The sequence below is a fragment of the Gossypium raimondii genome, chromosome 6, assembly GCF_025698545.1.
Source record: "Gossypium raimondii isolate GPD5lz chromosome 6, ASM2569854v1, whole genome shotgun sequence".
In the NCBI taxonomy this organism is placed as follows: Eukaryota; Viridiplantae; Streptophyta; class Magnoliopsida; order Malvales; family Malvaceae; genus Gossypium; species Gossypium raimondii.
The window spans coordinates 39,275,537-39,289,156 of NC_068570.1; the positions used below are offsets into that span (position 1 = coordinate 39,275,537).

The window sequence follows — 13,620 nt, forward strand, 5'->3', positions numbered from 1 at the left end:
CAAGCCTTTAGATTGAACTAATTATTTGTAATTAAGTAACAATTTTTGCATTTTTAGATATTTTTAAAACATTATATAACAAAGCTTGGATTGTGCTCTACATGTTATTATTTGTTACTTCTATTATTGGGGAAGAAATATGTTGTTCGTGGTTGGTAGCAGGTGCAGGATGAAGAAGAGATGATAAAAAGGATAGGGAAGTAAAGGAAGTGAAATATTTCCATGACAAAATGTTGGTTAGATTGCCAACATGAATGTCATGGCAATTCTAGGAAGATGATGCAACACTCAGTCTACGTCACTCTCAGCCAACTGTACTTGTACTAAATAAATCACCCTGAAAAGGAGGAAGCAAAAAGGTGTCTGCTGAGAGGGAGGGACCTACCATATAAAGAAGGAAAATGGAAAGATAAAGAAAGGATCAGAGAGAGAGAAAAATGGTTTCTATCTCTCTGCATCAGACACTCATGAATTTTCAGAGAAAGAGTGGAGAGGGTAGTAGCTTACAGAGTAGAAGATTTACATACGCAATGAAAGGGAAAAGAAATCTGCCCTGGGTTTTGCATCAAATATCATTATCAGAGTGAAAACTAGAGTAGTGAAAGCTTTCTACAGTTGTGGCTTTATTTTATGATTTGAACTTGTCATTCATGAAATTAAACAATGATGTTGAATAGTTCTATTATGGATTCGAATGTTCAACCCATGAACTAATTTTCTTTGGGTTGAAATTATTCTAGGTGAATTTTATTAACTTTAATGCCAATGGTTTGATTTTGAGTTGAACACTGTTTCATTCGATTTGTGATTATTTTTAATGCATGCATACAAGCTCTAGACATAGATGACTGTGTAGCATGTTATTAGATCTGATTTAAGTCTGAAAAGATTAATTAGATTAGATTATAATCGGTTGATACAAGCAAGTATATGAAATAATATTTGTAACACTCTAGACATAAAAGTTGAAATTTGTATAGGGAAAGGGAGAAAAATCTTTATACCATTCTCGAGTTTTGTAGGAATACAAAAAAACTCAAAATGATAGCTTAAAGTCTGGCTTTCAAAAGAAGCAGACTGCAATAGTGATTCCCTGAGCAGTAGAATGGTTAAGATTTTGCCTTGGCATTATTATGTTATAATAACAAACCTAAGTAATTCTAACCTTTATCATTCAAAAATACAAACTCTTTCCCACTTATCCTTTGAGAATTGCCACAACATTTTAATTTCCTTAGCATATTTTTAGTCATAATTGATTTTATTAATCCTTCATCACATCTCTTTATCAATTAATCACCAATTTCATTTGCTTAGTTTAATTAGTCAGTTTCATAGTAATAGCATAACCAATTATTTTAGTCAATTTCGATCCCTGTGGAGACGATACTCACTCATATTTTATTACTTGATTCGACGTGTATACTTGCTCATTTGCATTACACATTCACACGCGACAAGTTTTTGGAGTCGTTTCTAGGTATCAACAATTTTGATGTAATATTTGGTGTGTTATTATCTCTTAAATTTTATTAGTTTAACTTATTTAGTGTTTTGGTTATTTTTGTTTTTCATGATTTTTGATTGGTGCATGAGTAGAGATATTTCAACAATTGAAGAGTATTCTTTTAATCTAGAAATTGAGAGAACCTTGAGAAGAAGGAGAAAATAATTGCGATAAATGGAAAGAATTAGAATTGCTCAGGTTAGAGAAGATCCATTACATCAGGAAGAAGTGATGCTGATATTCCTCGAATAATAGGTGACAAGGACAAACCCATCAAACAACATATAGTGCCGATCTTAGATGATTTGAAATCAGGTATTGTTAGGTCACATATTTAGGCTCAGAATTTCGAGTTAAAGTCAGTGATGTTTCAAATGTTACAAACAGTGGGGCAGTTTAGTGGATTGCCTGAGGATCCAAGGTTGCACTTAAAACTCCTTCCGGAAGTCTGCAATTCATTTAGGCAGCATGGTGTTCCTGAAGATGCCATGAAATTGAAGTTATTCACTTATTTGTTCTGAGATCATGCTAGAGCATGGTTAAATGCATTGCCATCACGTACTGTGGCATCATGGAATGAACTTTGTTAGAGGTTTCTGTTGAGATATAATCCTCCGAGCATGAATGCCAAACTGAGGAACGATATTATGTCCTTTTGAAAATTTGAGGATGAAACATTATTTGAAGGATGGGAGCGATTCAAAGAGTTAATAAAAAATGCTTAATACATGGTTTCCAACATTGGACACAAATAGAAATGTTTTACAATGGATTGAATGCACATAAACAGATGGTGGTTGACACATATACCAATCGAACTTTGCTCGATAAATCATATAATGAAGCATATGAAATTCTAGAGCGAATAGCTAACAATTGGCAGAAGAGTTGCTAGAGCAATGGAACTTGATGCGATCACTTCCCTAACAACTCAAGTATCATCTTTAACGAATATGATTAAAACACTAAAAAGATCAACTGTAGTGTAGGAAATGAAAGCAGTCGAGTTAGCATGTGTTTACTACAGAGAAGATAATGTTTTTCATGAATGCCCATCAAATCTAGCCTCAATTTATTATATGGGAAATTCAAATAAAAAACAACAACAACCCATATTCCAACACATATAATCCAGGGTGGAAGCAACACCCCAACTTCAATTGGAGTAATCCAGGGGGAAATTATAGCAATGTTATTCGACAAAATGCTCTGGGTGCACTACTTGGATACAATCAACCCATGCCATGGAAAAATGTTCAGCAAAATTCAGCTTTGAGTTCCTCATCGATGGAAGATCTATTACAGGAATAAATGGAAAAGATCGATGCTATCATTCAAAGTTAAGCTACATCTTTAAGAGCTTTAGAGAATATTGTGGGGAAAATTGCCAAAGCATTAAGCTCAAGATTGCAAGGAGCACTACCAAGTGATACTGAAAATTCACAATCTCAAGGAAAGGAACATTGTAAAGCTATTACTCTCAAAAGTGGTACGCAACTATCATGAGTTGTTAATGACACCGCTATTGAAGAAAGTAGTTCAGATTTCACAAATAAGAAGAATTCATAACCAGTAGTGGAGCAGACTACAAAGGAAAAGAGCAACTAGAAAAATGTTGAAGTAGATTCACCTTGGATTGCCAATAAAAATGCCATGGAAAAAACTTCAATAAATGGAAGAAAGACAACTACCACATTTTCCCCAGCATTTCCAAAAATCTAAGCAAGATTTTCAATTCAAGAAATTCTTGAATGTCCTAAAGCAACTACATATCAACATACCATTGGTGGAAGCGTTGGAACAAATGTCCAACTATGTGAAATTCATGAAAGATATCTTATCGAAGAAAAGAAGGTTGGGAGAGTTCGAAATTGTTGCTCTCACTGAAAGATGCACAACAATGCTAAGAAACAAATTTCCACCAAAACTAAAGGATCCAAGGAGTTTTACTATACCTTGCTCTATTGGAAACCATTATGTAAGAAAAGCACTATGTGACTTAGGTACGAGTACAAATCTAATGCCTATGTCTACTTTCAGGATGTTAGGAATAGGGAAGGCATGACCTACAACTGTTACTTTGCAACTAGCTTGTCGTCCATATGCACATCCAGATGGTAAAAAAGAAGACGTGTTGGTAAGAGTTGACAAATTTAATTTTCTAACAGATTTTATTATTCTGGAATGTGTGGTTGATAAAGAGGTACCAATCATACTTGGGAGGCCTTTTCTAGCAACTGGCAGAACATTAATTAATGTTCAAAAAGGTGAATTAACTATGAGAGTTAATGATTAGTAGATAACTTTTAATGTTTTTGATGCTATGAAGTGTGTAGATATAGATGAAGAATGTCACATTGTGGAGATAGTTGATACAATAGTTTAGGAAGAAATTTTAGATTTTTATCACAATAACTATAATGATGATGTAGATTTAATTTAGTTGATTGAAGCAGAAATGATTGATGAGCTTGGTGAATTGATGGATGTTACAAAAATCAAGAATGGAGCGAGGAGAAGTTTCTAACATTGAATTTATCAAACTATTCTTTTAAACCTCCTCGACCATCCATAAAAGATCCTCTTCTGTTGGAATTAAAGCCTTTGCCAGCACGTCTGAAGTATGCTTACTTGGGAGACAACAACACATTGCCTGCAATTATTTATGTGGCATTGACAGTATATAAAAAAGCTCAATTATTGAAAGTTTTAAAGAAATCTAAGAAAACATTGGGATGGACGATTATAGATATCAAAGGAATTAGTCTAGCAATCTGCATCACAAATTATTATTGAAAGATTGCGATGACAAATCTATCGAGTAGCAGAAAAGACTGAATTCCATTATGAAGGAAGTTGTCAAAAAGGAGATTATCAAATGGCTTGGTGCTGAAATAATTCACCCAATCTTGGATAGTTCTTGAGTGAGCCCTATTCAATGTGTACCTAAAAAAGTAGGTGTCACCATGGTAAGCAATGATAAGAACGAACTCACCTACTCGTACTATCACGGGATGGAGGGTTTCTATGGATTATCAGAAGCTCAAAAAATCAACAAGGCAAGACCGTTTTCCTCTGCCATTTATCGGTTAGATGCTAGATCGATTAGCGGGGAAAACTTTCTATTATTTTTTAGATGGTTACTCGGGGTATAACCAGATTGCCATAATTCCTACTGATCAAGAGAAGACCATACTCACATGTCCTTATGGAACTTTTGGATTCGGACGAATGCCATTTGGATTATGCAATGCCCATGCAACATTTCAATGTTGCATGATGGCAATCTTTTCGGACATGGTAGAGAAATTCTTAGAAGTTTTTATGGACAAATTCTCGGTGTTTGGCGATACTTTTGAAGATTGTTTAAAAATCTAGAATTATTTCTTTGCCAGTGTGAAGAAACCAACCTTGTTCTCAATTAGGAGAAATGCCACTTCATGGTTTGTGAAGGCATTGTTTTGGGACATAAAAGTTCATAAGAAGAAATTGCTGTCGACAAAGCAAAAGATCGAAATTATTGATAAATTACCACCACCCTCCATAGTTAAAGGTATTCGTAGTTTTCTTGGCCATGCAGGATTCTATAGACGTTTATCAAGAATTTCTTGAAAATATGAAAACCCCTGTGTACACTGTTAGAACACAATAGGCATTTCAATTTTTATAATCAGTGCTTACAGGCATTTGAGGAGTTGAAAAAATGGCTAGTCACAACACCAATAGTCATAGCACTAGAATGGGCAAAGAAAGAACAATATATTTCATGCTATCTACTATGCAAGTTGTACGTTGACCGATTTATGGGAAAATAATTTAATTCCCACTACATGCTTATTTTCAGGCTTGTTATTCAATTCAGGCTTAAATTATTTTCAGGCAGACTGAAATCTCATTGGACAGGTCCATTCGAGATAGTCTGTGTTTATCCTCATGGAGTTGTAGAAGTTACAGATAGCAAGACTGGTTCCAATTTCAAAGTCAATGGCCAACGATTTAAGCACTACTTTGGAGCCCTTCTAAGTCGTGATAAAAGTTCCATCAAATTTTGTACTATTTAATATTTTTTTCTTATTTTATTCTATTATTTTCTATTAATTTTGTGTTTCGTTTCTTCAATAAGTTTATTTACTTGTTATTATATATATTTTTACACGCACACTATGGCTCACGGTTGTAAACATCAGCCTATTCATTACATTAGTTAATTTTAATTTCATAATTTTTCTACTATTTTTCTTTTCCAACTTAAATTTTCTTTTGTCTATTGCAGGGTACACTCTTAGGTTAATCTTAGCCAACACGTCATCGCTGTATTTCCTCTGACATTAACCCTAATCATTTCACTTCTTTTCTATTTCATCTTCTTTAACTTTTTATATTTTTACTCCGTTCAAATTGCATGTAACAGTCTGATTTCGACCCTAATCGGACATAGTGGTTTCAGAACCACAAATTTGAGTCAGAAAAATATTTTAATATTATTTTGTGTGTTTATTATGTGTAAATTTGATTGTGTGAAATTTTCGTGTCTTAATTTTATCGTTTAAGTGACCGATTAAAGAAAAAGGACTTAATCACGTAAATAGTAAAAGTTGCTAACTAATTGTTAAAGTGCTAAATTGATTTGTTCTTTTAGTGGTCCATGATTTATATTGATGGACGTTATGTATATTGTATATAAAATGTGTATATTTAATTATAAAGGTTATTTTGGTAATTATATTAATTATGATAATATAATAAAACATAAAATAAAAACATCACATGCATGTTCATCTATAGTAGCCTAAATTAGCTGAGGAAAATAGAAGTAAAGAAAAGCTACATTCGACCTTTGTCTTGCTCAATTAAGGTATGTAATTTGTTTAATTTTTGATAATTTTTACGTTTTTGAAATCGTTGCTAAGTTATCTTCAAAGCCCAAGTTTCAATTCTTGAAATTTATGATGATTTTTTGTTTTGCCATTGATGATAGCTTGTGATTTTTGTTGTTTGATGGTGAAATATTAAAGATATGTGAAAGATTAATATGTTTTGTCTTTGAATTTTTGGTGAAATTGTGAAAATAAATTTTTGAGGGACTAAAATGATAAATAAATGAAAAATATGGACTTGTATGGAGTAGGGTAAAATTCGGCCTAAGCATGGTATGTGTGAATTTTGTGTATTTTGTGTTTTATGTAATAGGGACTAAATTACAAAAAGTGTAAAATGTTAGGGGCAAAATGATAATTTTCCAATTTACATATTTTTGGATTAAATTGAATGAATTAATGAATAAAAAGGCTAAATTTGAATATGTTTAGATCAAGAAACGAAGAAAACAGAATTGGATCGGGGGAAACGAAAGTAGTTGAGTAGTCGATCGTGTCCGTCGATAGCCGAGGTAAGTTGATAAGCATTTAAATTCTGTTAAATTCAATTGGTATATAGTATATATATGTGATAAATGGAATTATTAAAGATAATGTTAATCTTGGCCGAGTGAATTTGTTAAAATAGGTAACTAATTGAGTTCGATTCAAATAGTATTTAACATCTACAAGCCCGTACGAACCCTAGAAATGCATGAGATTTTTCTGATAAATGTTTTCGTGTAAGACCACGTCTAGGACATTGGCATCGACTTGTGTTTCGGTGTAAGACCCTGTCCGAGACAGCAGCATCGATCAGTGATTACATGTAAGACCACGTCTGGGACACTGGCATTGTATAAATCTCTTGATTATTCGAATACCCTATTTAATTTTGAAAGGTTCAACGGGCAATGATAAATGAAGAGCGGATGTGAAATTGAATTGCATATTCAGGTATGTGTTTGTTAAATGTATGTTTACAAATAGGTTAAGTTGTTATTTATAATTATGGAAAGTATGTGAAAATGGCATTTGAATTAACTAAATCCATATATATGTATATAAGCTGTTGATTCGGCCCTTGTTGAATTATATGTTGTTCAATGGAAAGGTTGTAATTATATATATAAGTTTATTTTCGATTATATAGCTTGAGTTTGAAATCAAGGTGCGAAATTATAATGGATGATGTCTTTATATATGGTATGGTATATAATATAGGTTATATTAGTTAAATGGTATATGTTATGAATAATAAATATGCTTAAGCTTATGACTTACTAAGCTTTAAATAGCTTATGGTGTATTTGTTTTGGTCGCTTTTGTTTTATAGATTTTTAGGTTGTTACGAGCTCGGGGATTCGTCAGAAAAGCTCATCACACTATCAAATAACTACAATATTTTAAACGAAAATTTCTTTTGAAACTATGGCATGTATAGACTAGCTTTGAAGGTTGTTTAATTCGAAGATGTATATATTAAATCCATGCGAAAATGGCTTAACATCTTGTTATGTTTGGTTTTGGATTGAATTATGAATTATACATGACTTGATAATAGTTAGTATTTTATGGATAGTCTTTTACATGCGAATATTATGTGTGGTTTATTTGGTTGGCATCAAAATGAATATATGATATGATCTATAAATAGAAATATATTTGTAAATGTTGGAGAGTAAAAGAATGTTAAGTGTTCGGTTGTATATTGATTTGGTTTGAGGTGTGATTATAAAATTTTAAAGGGTTTGTATAATTCATTGAGATGTATATTTGAAAATGTTAATGCCTATGTACATGTTTGTGGTTGTTTATTTTGTTTGATAGGTTAATGAGATTACGAGAGTTGTAAAAGTGATATTTGTTTTGCATCTTAGATTAATGTGGTAATGAAATGGAATGTGGAATTAGGAAGTGAATTATGTTTGAGCATTTATGAACATGCATGAAAATGGTTAATTCGGTTATATGCATTTAAACCGGTATATGATTTTTGTTTAAACATTGGTTTTTGATAGATAATTTGATTAGTAAGAATAGATTTGTTTTGGGCATATAATGTAATAGTGATAACTTATATACATATAATAGGACATATGTAATTGGTTGTATAATTAGAACATGTATATTTGTTTTACATTTGGGAGTGAGTTGATTTGGTTACAAGATGAGCTAATTACGAACACTGTTAAAATATTTTGGATGTTGTTAAAAGAGATATATGTGTGAATCGACATTAGTACGTATAAGGTACTTTTATTGTATAATTTGGTTTTGGTAAATTATAAGTTTGGCTATGGCATAAGTTTCTTTTCTTGTAAATTATAAGCTTGTTTTATATATATAACATATGTGTAATCAATAACCAAATTATATTTTGCTAAACATAAATTCAAATTATATGTATTTATAATCGGCTTTATACGTAAGTATCAATTTGGCTATTATGTGTTTGTATTTTTTTCTTTTTTTGAATAGGTGAGTCATTAAGTTCGTTAATTATATGACTTAATTATATAGCATATTTAGTTATAGTATTTAATTGAAATAGGCTTGGTTATATTAACATAAAGTGAAATTGATTAAATAATTTATGTACAATGGTGAGTTTGTTTATGTAAAAAAATTTATGGAGACTATGAAATTATGAAAAGTTAAATTGTTTAGGCTATTGAATTTGGAAATGTTAAAATGTACATTATTTTATTTTATTTTATTTTATTTTTGTTCGTTTAATTAGTTTGGATAATTGAACTAAATTATCTTATTTGTTATTTATTTTTTAAATAAGCTTAATATTAAGTAATGCTTCGCAACCCCAATCCGGCGACGGATACGGGTTAGGGGTGTTATACCGCATCTGTCCATGTTGATTCTAAGAAGGAAGACAATGATCTGACTTAAGCTACTACACCACCACTACATCGACCACTATACCTATGACAAAATAAGAACGTATAGTTCATCAACTGATAGTTGTTGTTTTTGCATTTTGTCATATTTCATTGTTCATGCATTACGGACAATGCATCCCTTAGGTTTGGGGTGTGTTGTGTTGTACATATAGTATACCATAGATAGATGATTTAATATTCATGCATTTTGTCATTCATTTTGCCATTACATACAAATGCCAAATAATTGATAAACTATGATGAGTATATTGATATCGGTGATGTTTGATGAGGATAATAACTCTTCGACTAATTTAGAAAATTGTGGAAGTTGATTAAACATGTTTATCTTTTGAAAATTGGTTTCTAAAAGTAGAACAACTTAAGTATCAATGCAATTAAGTTTATAGTAGGATTCTTTTAATGCATTTAGTATTTGTTGATCCTAAATTCAATAATTTGGTTACAAATTATAAGGAATACCTTAGCAATAGTTTTACACTCAAATGTTTGAAACTATTGAGTAGGTCAGTAATGCTTTGTTTGCTCCATCGCATTATTGATCAAAAAATTGAGTTCAAATAAGAGTGAATAATAATAATAATTTAGGGACACTCCACTGTAGTAATAGGCTGGTTAGCTAAGGAGGTAGTTGTTTGCTCCATCCATCTTTTTATTTAATACACTCAAATTGTGGCATGGTATACTAGAGGGTAATCTATTCTATGCTGTATTGAGATTGTCAAGTAAAGAAATTATGTGACAAGATGAATTCCCTATAGAAAATAATATTTGTGATTAAAATTTTGAAATGACTAAATAAGTAAGAATAGTGAAATTCAATTTAGAGGAAAGATATTGTAAATATATTAAGAGAGGTCTACTATAGTCAGATTGCATAAATTTTTAGGAATTTTTATTTTTAGGAAACATTTTCTGCACTTCATTTGCTAAACAAACCTATAAAACTCGAACCAATTTTTTATATATTTTAGAAGACTACTGAGAATGGAGGCATTAGATATACTTCACATGGTTTAATAGTGCAAATGGTAACTGTGTGTTTTGGCAAATATTCATGCATTCATGTATACTCATATACATTTTTCTTGAGGACAACCAATAATACAAGTTTGGGGGTGTTTCTAACTCTTGAAAGAGTTATATTTCAAGCCTCTAGATTGAATTAATTGTTTGTAATTATGAAAATATGTTTGTATTTTTAGATATTTTTAGAACATTACATAACAAAGCTTGGATTGTGCTTTACATGTTATTACTTCTATTATTAGGGAAGAAAGGTGTTATTTGTGGTTGGCAGTAGGTGCAGGATGAAGAAGAGAAGAGAAAAAGGATAGGAAAATTAAGGAAGTGAAATATTACCATGACAAAATGTTGGTTAGATTTCCAACATGAAAGCCATGGAAATTCAAGGAAGATGAAGCAACACTCAGTCTATGTCACTCTCAGCCAGCTGTACTTGTACCAGATAAATCACCCTGAAAAAGAGGAAGAAAAATGTGTGTACTGAGAGGGAGGGACCTACCCTATAAAGACAGAAAAAGAAAAGAGAAAGAAAGGATCAGAGAGTGAGAAAAAATAGTTTTTATCTCTCTGCATTAGATTCTCATGAATTCTCAGAGAAGGAGTGGAGAGGGTAGCAGCTTACAGAGTAGAAAAATATATGCCCTAGGTTTTGCATCAAATCTCATTATCTGAATGAAAGCTGGAGTAGCAAAAGCTTCTTGCAGTTCTGGCTTTATTTTATGATTTGAACTTGTGATTCATGAATTTCAGCAATGATGTTCAATGGTTTTGTTATCGATTCGAATGTTCAACCCATGAACTAATTTTTTTTGGGTTGGAATTATTCTGGGTGAATTTTTATTAACTTTAATGCCCATGGTTTGATTTTGAGTTGAATAATGTTTCATTCAATTAGTGGTTATTTGAAAATGCTTGAATGCAAGCTCTAAACATAGATGACTGTGTAGCATGCTATTAGATTTCATTTAATTTTGAAAAGATTAATTAGATTGGATTATAATCGGTTGATACAGGCAAGTATTCGAATTAATAGTTGTAGCACTCTAGACATAGAAGTTGCAATTTGTACCAGGAAGGGGAGAAAAATCTGGATATCATTCTTGAGTTCTATAGACATAGAATAAACCTCAAAATGATATCTCAAAGCCTGGCTTTCGATAGAAGCAGACTTTAGTAGTGATTCCCTAAACAGTAGAATAGTCAAGATTTTGCCATGGCATTATTATGTTATAAAAATAAACTCAAGTCATTCCAACCATTATCATTCAACAGTAGAAACTCTTTCCCACAAAATTTTAATTTCCCTAGCATATTTTTAGTCATAATTGATTTTATTAATCCTTCCTCACATCTATTTATCCATTAATAACCTATTCCTTTTGCTCAATTTAATTAGTCAGTTTCATAGTAATAGCATAACCAATTATTTTAGTCAACTTTTATCCCTGTGAAGACAATACTCACTCATCACTTTATTACTTGATTTGATGTGTATACTTGCACATTCACAATACATATTCACACGCGACAGTTTACTTAAAGAGTAGGTTGTGACAGTATCATGTGACCCTTTTATTTCTTATTCGACTGCAGTGATACTATTTTGGTTAAATTGCTGATTGGTTATCTATTTTTTTTATGCCTTGAAGTTGTTCAAATTAAGAAAAGATATATATTTTTTAGGAATAGATGGTTGCCATATAAGTGTTGTCTGATGTTAGAAAAATTGAAGTGTTTTGCATGGAAGTTGCTACACATATGTTGGCTAGATTAGCCGTTTAAATACACTATCTATTTATCGTTTTCTACTATCCAAATTTGGACAGTTTGAATTCATATTTGTAAGTTGTATATACCATGGATTTTTATGATAATTAAGTTGTCGATTTTGGATAAAATTAATATATTTATACATCTTGTACATTACAAATTCTCTGTATTTATGCGATCTTATTGGAGTTTATTAAGATGTCCAAATTGATGTTATATTGATAAATAATGTTGTCTTTTTTCTAACATGATAATGATGTCTAATATGTATAAATAGGGCTTTCTATTTTGTGCAAAATGGGGTGTTCAATTGTTGTCCTAAAGATTTTAAATGTTTATTTTAATGATGTCCAACTGTTATAGAATGGTGGTTGTTTTAATGGTTTTAAATGTTCATTTTATGCTATCGAATCTAGTTTACTATTATGAGTTGAGATGTTTAGGATGTAGCTACCCAAAGATTAAATTAAAATTAATAAATTAATATTTCACTAAACGATAGTAATATACTAAAGTTGGGATTTAGCGCAATTAACTAATGTTGTCCGAATAACAATGTATCTTGTGCTAATCTAAGTGCTAAAACTTATGATGACCTAAGCTTAAATTAAAAGAAGTATTGGCTATTATTATATTGTTCTACTACTATATTTAGAATAGTATGTAACTAATTTTGCTACCTTGGAACATAAAATGAAGTGGGTTAAATCCCGCAAATTGAACTGCATCAATAATGAAATTTTGATATCTTCATATGGCAATTTGGGAGGAGTTATGGTTGCAAATAATTTTGTTGTGGTGTCATATTAAAATGTATAATGGTGGGATTGATATGGAAGAGGTTGACATTAATTGTGGGATTTTTTATGGTATAATTTTGTTGTAAAATGCAAAATGTTATTTTAGAAATGTAATTTGAGTGTTGAAGTCAATGAGCTTGATGTTGTTCTAAGTGATTTAAGTTGCTTTATGTGGAAAGTGAATTAAATTGTTACCTAAACCGATAACAAATCATTGTGTGTTTGATAAAGGATATTAAACAAATATTATTATTTAAATTGATGTCTGAGATAGCCTAGTTGCATGAGAAGGTGAGAGTATGCCTATTAAGTATTACCATATGCTAGTAATGTGTAGTCAAAAGAGGAAGGTAAAATTGGCTTTAAGGCGTCTTAAATTTATGTTATGCTAAGTTGATGGATAACTTGATGTTTTGGTACAATTTATATATGTAATGTTGTTTAATAGTAATATAATGTGTATATAAATGTGTCTTGATTTAATTACATAACAAATAATGGCAATTGCCTCAATATAAACAAAAATAATAACAAAGAAAGAAATGAGAGTTTGATTGAATGTATACTATTATAAGTATAATGATATCTTTATATAATTCAAATCGAAGTCAAGAAAAATTGTTTTTAGTCTTGGGCACTTAACATGCTCAGGATGATTAGGTATACCGTAGTAACTTCAAGTGTTATGTAAGTGGTAAATATATGTTTAAAGATGTAAATATACATCTTTTACGTCAAATAGA

The 13,620-nt window shown here is 31.0% G+C and overlaps 1 non-coding gene across 1 annotated transcript; it reads right to left on the reverse strand.

The window, feature by feature from the left end:
• Positions 1 to 2,136: 2,136 nt before the first annotated feature.
• Positions 2,137 to 2,242, reverse strand: LOC128042170 (small nucleolar RNA R71). Its single transcript, XR_008197376.1, has one exon. It is a non-coding gene; the product is annotated as a small nucleolar RNA R71 (small nucleolar RNA).
• Positions 2,243 to 13,620: the final 11,378 nt, after the last annotated feature.